The 7,587-nt window shown below is 45.8% G+C and overlaps 1 pseudogene; it reads right to left on the bottom strand.

The window, feature by feature from the left end:
* Positions 1–434: 434 nt before the first annotated feature.
* LOC149248036 (linoleate 9S-lipoxygenase 2 pseudogene) lies at positions 435–833 on the bottom strand (annotated as a pseudogene).
* Between the last annotated feature and the right edge of the window lie 6,754 nt (positions 834–7,587).

Here is a 7,587-nt window from a genome sequence, read left to right as displayed (position 1 = left end):
CCCATTTTTTGTCATAGAATTTGTTAACATGTAAAGATGCTTTGTTTTAATATAATGGACCAATATCATGGCTTACTAATCCCACATACCAAATAAACCATAACTCATATTCATATGACAATTTTTTTAATTAATCAATTTTAGTATATAGAAAGAAATGACATAACTACTTTTGAGACAAATCTTCAACCTAATATCCTACTACTACTAAAAAAATCTTAAAATATTAATTAGCCTTCCATGAATAATATTTCGTGAATAAATATTCATATTCAGTGCGCTTATTCACGAACATAATTTCGCTCAAAAATAAAACATAATTCACTCAAACATAAAGAAAACAGCTAAGGAAAACATAAAGAAAACAGTAAAGGCACCATATAGAGACGGAGTGAAGTCACTATATACTATATAGAGACACTATTGGGAATTCCTCAAAATGTAAGCCCAGCACCTGTCTCGTCGGTATCAGAAGTGCCCGGGTATAACAGCGTGTAGGGAACCTCTGCGGGACCACGCCGGTTTTTCAACCTTTGATCTATGTTCCTAATCTTGATATTCTGCTCTATCTCAAGTAGCTTGGAGCGAAAGCGTTGGAATGTTGTTTCAACGCGAGAGTCATCTGTCCAATCGGAGGCGGAGCCCTGACCTAGGTATACCTCGCCGGTAGAATGCTTCGACAGAAGCTCCAGGACAGCCATGGTAGTGGCACAGGTCTTTGGATTGTACACAGTTTTTAGGAAATAGGCTTCCTTGTCATGAAGGAAGTCCAAGTATTGTGGGAATCCTTTCTCTGGAATAAGTTTCCGGGTGGTGCTGGGGTGATTGGGCATGAATCTCGCATAGTCGTACTACCCGAAATTGACCGCTGCATGGTGGGCAGAAGAGATCGCGGGCTAGCGAAAATCTCTTGACGAAGCCAGAGATGAGATCGTGGTGTTGAAGAAGGCTGTGAGGCATAACTCAGGTGGAGGAGTGCCTCATGTGAAGGTCAAGGAACCAAAATCTTACGATGGTACAAGGAGTGCAAAGACTCTTGGCAACTTTCTATGGGACATGGAGCAATACTTGGAATTCTTGGGTCTATCTAATGATGAGACGAAGGTTAAGGTAGCTACTCAGTTCTTGACAAAGGATGCTATGATGTGGTGGCGAAGGAGGATGGATCAGATTACCAATGGCAGTGCTGGTGACATTACTTCATGGGATGAGATGAAGAAAGCTTTGCAGACCCATTTCAGTCCTCAGGATGAAACATGGGAAGCAAGGATGAAAATTAAGTTCATAAAGCAGACCGGGAACCTTCAGACATATCAGCGGGAGTTTGCAAGTGCGGTTCTGGAACTTCCTGACATGGCGAAGAGGGACAAGGTGTTCAATTTCATTATTGGTTTGAAGCCTTGGGCACGCAATGAAGTGAAGAGGCAGAGGATTAGAACACTTGAGGAAGCTTTTGCTGCTGTGGACAGGTTGGTGGAGCATTATGATGAGACTTCTGATGATAGGAAGAAGAAGTCTGATAAGCCGAAAGATAAGAAGAAGGATGATGCTTCAAAATCGGATGATAATTCGAAGACAAAGAAAGGCTTGAAGTGTTGGATATGTGTTGGACCACATACGGTGAAGAATTGCCCTTCTAGACCGAAAGTGGCTGCGATTGCACAATCTAATGCGAAGAATGAAGAAGCTTATGTGGGGATGATGCAGATACTTGGTGCTATTGCTGCTACAGAGGTGGTCTCTCGGAGGGATCCTGAGAGGAACAAGTTGGAGTATGTTCGGATGAAGGTTGGAGGTGATGATGTACTCACTATGGTGGATAGTGGGGCCTCTCACAACTTCATGGCTGAAGATACTGTGAGAAGAATTGGGCTGAAATTTGTACCGGTGAAGGCACAGATGAAGACAATCAATTCTCCTCATGACAATGTTCTTGGTGTAGCTGAAAAAGTGGACACAACACTAGGTGAGTGGACAGGGAAGGTCAACTTCACTATAGTGCGGATTGATGACTATGAAGCTGTGTTGGGAATGGAATTTATGAAACAATTTGATGCTATGATTGTTCGACATTTGAAGAAGTTGTACATTTACGATGGAAGGGAAGATGTACCCATTGGTGTACCAACCATTGGAGTGACAAGACCTGATTGTAAGCTGGCAATGATGAAAATGGAGGATGAAAAGTGGATGGAAGATATGAGTAAGCGGTTGTCTATGGTTGAGACAAAGCTTACCGAGCAACCATTGGTCATCAGGACACTTTCAGATAGTATCTTGGATATGTCAAGAATGCTAGAAGTGGTCGAGGATGATGATGATGATGATGAGGCATATGTGAGGCCGAATGTCCGAGAGGGGGATCGGGTCACTTATCTATAGAGGATGGAGATAGAAGATCCTGACAAATGGATTGAGATGATTAGTGAGGGTGAGCCTTCACGCTCTACTCCCTCCACATCTTCTTAGATGACAAGAAGATGGGGCTCATTGTTAGCTGCTCATGGCAGTGAATCCTTAAAATAGGTTGAGCAGGTATGACAGATGGTGCAGGGATGGCTTGGCATCAAGCATCATGACATTTTGTAGATGGGATGGAGTTTCCATGGACCTGAGCATGGGAGAGATTCTTGGTGAGTCCAAGAAGTGGTAGAATCCGAGATAGACTGGTGAAGGCATAAGGAGGGACATTCTTATGATTTGAGCGTGACAGTTGGACTGATCACTCGACTAGTTCAAGTCATGGGGGCTAGCAGTGTACCAGAGAGATGTTGACATCAGGTAGGAAGGATGACAGTTCACAGGATGAGGATGACACATGATGGAGATGGAAGTTCTACATATGTTGCAGGGATGTTTGCAGTATGTGGAGGAGTTGAAATCATGGACCAAGGATGAGACAAACATTGATGTTGATCTTGGTGGATGGCTACGAGGATGGTATGTCATCGAGGATGCCAACGACTTCAGGTGGAGGAGGATGTAAGGACCTGCAGTTCCGCCAATGTGAGACTGCGACCGGATGGAGAGCGCACGCGGTTGGAAGGTTGATGTGCGAGCTCAGACTCATGCGATGGAGTGTTATGTGCATAAGACGAGGGCGAGCTGATATATATGCATGGGAGCATGAGTTAAAACATATGGAGGCTGACGCATACTTGGACACAAAGCCGACGGTGTAGTTGTGATGGAGTAGGGGTGCGTAAGGTGTGGAGGATGAGTCGGCTGGGTGAGCCAACTCGCCCTGCCAATCGTATAAACAAGTGAAGCGTGGAACTCATTTGACAATCATTTGGACATCGCTCAAAACACAACGACTTCGCTCATGTGAATAGGTGCGCAGATTTAAGGGGTGGACACACAAGAGAAAAGGTGCAGTTTTGGTGATGCGCCCATTCTTGGGCAAGGCCGCACGGAGGTAAACGCACATCTTGGTTTTGGGTGAAGGGTGCGGGCAAGGTCGCGCGCCAGTTGGAGAAAGGCGTGCACGGGTGTCTGGCGCCCGGTTTGTGCGACGACTTGGTACGGGTTCTTGGGTGACTTGGGTGAGCGCTTGCCCATCGTGCATGTGTGCACGGTGACTTGGTGAAGTGTTGAGTTTGTGGAAAAAGTTGGGTCTCGGGTGGAGGCGCCCGTGTGTGGCGACTTGGAGGCGCGCCCAAGTTGGGCAAACAACATGATCGTGCGACGAGGTGAACGAAGGGTTGGTGAGTCGTGCGGCGACTGTGCGGAGGCGCCGACGAGCTAGGCAACCGAGTTTGCCGAAGATTGTAAATTTGGCTAAGTATGAAACTTGATGTTTCCCATGTATACTTGTAAAGCTTGTAACATTAAAGATTGTATAATATATTATTCGGGCAGACTCATTGTTCAGGGAGTTGCCCCTCCCTTTATACTGTGCAATTGTGTTCTTCATTTATAATTGCTGATGTTAATGAATGTATATGGGTGTTCATTGGTATAAAGGAACCATTAATAATACTTGATTGCGAAACAAAAACTAAGTAGGAGTGAGTGGTTAGGCGTAGTCCATGAACATAAGTGTTGGTGAAAAGAAAGTGTTCGGTGGTGCCGCACCTCGCTAAGAGCGGTTGAAATACTACCGCCGGCTTGGGGGCGTGACAGGCACCTATCACACCCCTAAGCCGGCGGTAGTCTTTCAACTGCTCTTAGTGAGGTGTGGCACCACCGAGCACTTTCTTTTCACCAATACTTATGTTCGTGGACTACGCCTAACCACTCACTCCTACTTAGTTTGTGTTTCGCAACCAAGTATTATTAATGTTTCCTTTATACCAATGAACACCCATACACATTCATTTTCATCAGCAATTATACATGAAGAACACAATTGCACAATATATAGGGAGGGGAAACTCCTTGAACAATGAGTCTGCCCGAATAATATATTATACAGTCTTTCAATATTACAAAGCTTTACAAGTATACTCAGAAACACCAAGTTTCATACTTAGCCAAATTTACAATCTTCGACAAACTAGGTTTCCCAGCTCGTCGGTGCCTCTGCACGGTCACCGCACGACTCACTAACCCTTCGTTCACCTCATCGCACGATCGTGTTGTTTGCCCAACTTGGGCGCGCCTCCAAGTCGCCACACACAGGCGCCTCTGCACGAGTCGCACCTCTGTTCACAATCTCAACACTTCACCAAAAGTCATACCGTGCACACTTGCACGACGGGCGGGCGCTCACCCGAGACACCCAAGAACCCGTGCCAAGTCGTCGCACAAACCGGGCACCACACACCTGTGCACTCCTTTCTCCAACCGGTGGGCGACCATGCCCACGCCCTTCACCCAAAACCGAGAAATGCTACCTCTGTGCGGCCTTGCCCAAGAATGGGAACATCACCCAAATCTGTGCCTTTCTCCTTAGCTTCCATGCACTTAGATCTGCGCCTTTCTCACATGAGCGAATATGCTTTGATGGTTGAGCGATGAGCAAATGTGTGTCAAATGCCATCCACGCATCACTTGTTTATACCAATCGTAGGGCGAAGTCTTGGCTGCCCAACCGACTTGCCCAATGCCCTCAAGTTAAGTCGGCTTGCCTTCGTTAGTTGGTCGGCCCGTGGGTGCTCCTCCACGCTCCCACGCATATAAACAGCTCGCCCTCCTTCTGCACTTCATTATAACATGATGTCTTCGCGTGCTAAGTCAAGGCTTGCTCCTCTATGAGTCGCACTTGAAGTATCCAACCACACGCGCTCTCTGTTGGTCGCGGTCACACTTCGGGCAGGAGCACTTAAGGACTGAAGGTCCTTACATCCTCCTCCACCTGAAGTCATTGTTGTCCTCGACAACATACCATCCTAGTAGCCATCCACCAAGATCATCAATATCTGTCTCATCCTCGGTCCATGATGTCAACTCCTCCACATACTGCAAACATCCCTGCAACATTTGTAGAACTTCCATCTCCATCATGTGTCGTCCTCATCCTGTGAACTGTCCTCCTCATCTGCCTGATGCCAACATCTCTTTGGTACACTGCTAGCCCCCATGACTCGAACTAGTCGAGTGATCAGTCCAACTGTCACGCTCAAATCATAAGAATGTCCATCCTTATGCCTTCACCAGTCTATCTTGGATTCTGCCACATCCCGGACTCACCAAGAATCTCACCCATGCTCAGGTCCATGGAAACTCCATCCCATCTGCAACATGTCATGATTCTTGATGCCAAACCATCGCTGCACCATCTGTCATACCTGCTCAACCTGCTTTAAGGACTCACTGCCATGAGCAGCTAACAATGAGCCCCATCTTCTTTGTCATCTAAGAAGATGTGGAGGGAGTAGAGCCTGAAGGCTCACCCTCACTAATCATCTCAATCCATCAGTCAGGATTTTCTATCTCCATCCTCTGTAGATAAGTGACCCGATCCTCCTCCTGGACATTTGGCCTCACATATGCCTCATCATCATCATCATCCTCAACCACTTCTAGCCTTCTTGAAAAATCCAAGATACTATCTGAAAGTGTCCTGATGACCAATGACTGTTCGGTAAGCTTTGTCTCAACCGTAGACAACCGCTTACTCATATCTTCCATTCGCTTCTCATCCTCCATTTTCATTACTACCAACTTACAATCATGCCTTGTCACTCCAATGGTTGGTACACCAATGGGTACATCTTCCCTTCCATCGTAAATGTACAGCCTCTTCAAATGTGGAACAATCATAACATCGAATTGTTTCAAGATTTCCATTCCCAGGACAGCTTCGTAGTCATCAATCCACACTATAGTGAAGTCGACCTTCCCTGTCCATTCACCTAGTGTTGTGTCCACCTTTTCAACTACACCAAGAACACTATAAGGAGGAGAATTGACTGTCTTCATTTGTGCCTTCACCAGTACAAATTTCAGCCCAATTCTTCTCGCAGTATCTTCACCCATGAAGTTGTGAGTAGCCCCACTATCCACCATAGTGAGTATACCAGCACCCCCAACCTTCATCCGAACATACTCCAACCTGTTCCTCTCAGGATCCCTCCAAGAGATCACCTCTGTAGCAGCAGCAGCACCAAGTATCTGCATCATCCCCACAAAAGCTTCTTCATTCTTCGTATTAGACTGTGAAATTGCAACCATTTTCGGTCTAGAAGGGAAATTCTTCACCATATGTGGTCCAGCACATATCCAACACTTCAAGGCTTTCTTCGTCTTCAAATTATCATCCGATTTCGAAGCATCATCCTTCTTCTTATCTTTCATCTTATCAGACTTCTTCTTCCTATCATCAGAAGTCTCATCATAATGCTCCACCAACCTGTCCACAGCAGCAAAAGCTTCCTCAAGTGTTCCAATCCTCTGCCTCTTCACTTCATTGCGTGCCCAAGGCTTCAACCCAATAATGAAATTGAACACCTTGTCCCTCTCCACCATGTCAGGAAGTTCCAGAACTGCACTTGCAAATTCCCGCTAATATGTCTGAAGGTTCTCGGTCTGCTTTATGAACTTAATTTTCATCCTTGCTTCCCACATTTCATCTTGAGGACTGAAATGGGTCTGCAAATCTTTCTTCATGTCATCCCACAAAGTAATGTCATCAGCACTGCCATTGGCAATCTGATCCATCCTCCTTCACCACCACATCTTAGCATCCTTTGTCAAGAACTGAGTGCCAACTTTCACCTTCGTCTCATCATTAGATAGACCCAATCGTTCCAAGTATTGCTCCGTGTCCCATAGAAAGTTGCCAAGAGTCTTTGCACTCCTTGTACCATCGTAAGATTTCAGTTCCTTGACTTTCACATGAGGCACTCCTCCACCTGAGTTATGCCTCACGGCCTTCTTCAACACCACGATCTCATCTTTGGCTTCGTCAAGAGATTTTTGCAAATCCACAATCTCTGCAAGACCTCGGTCTCTTGCCTCTTCAACCTTCTTGACCCTTACTTCAAGTTGTATACACAAAAGATCAGTGTACTCGTGTTGAGTCTGGAGTTCCTCGAGCTCTTCTCTCATCTTCGAATTGGCCTCTTGATATCTCTCGACCAAGTCCATCTTCTTAGTCTAGAAAGCCTCTAAGTCCTCCATCTTTTCCAACAATTTTTCAAT

This window comes from Pinus tabuliformis, chromosome 7 (assembly GCF_031772625.1).
Source record: "Pinus tabuliformis cultivar Carrire ecotype Pingquan chromosome 7, CPIR1, whole genome shotgun sequence".
In the NCBI taxonomy this organism is placed as follows: Eukaryota; Viridiplantae; Streptophyta; class Pinopsida; order Pinales; family Pinaceae; genus Pinus; species Pinus tabuliformis.
The sequence above is the reverse complement of the archived record's forward strand: the minus strand, read 5'-3'. Positions and strand labels throughout refer to the sequence as shown.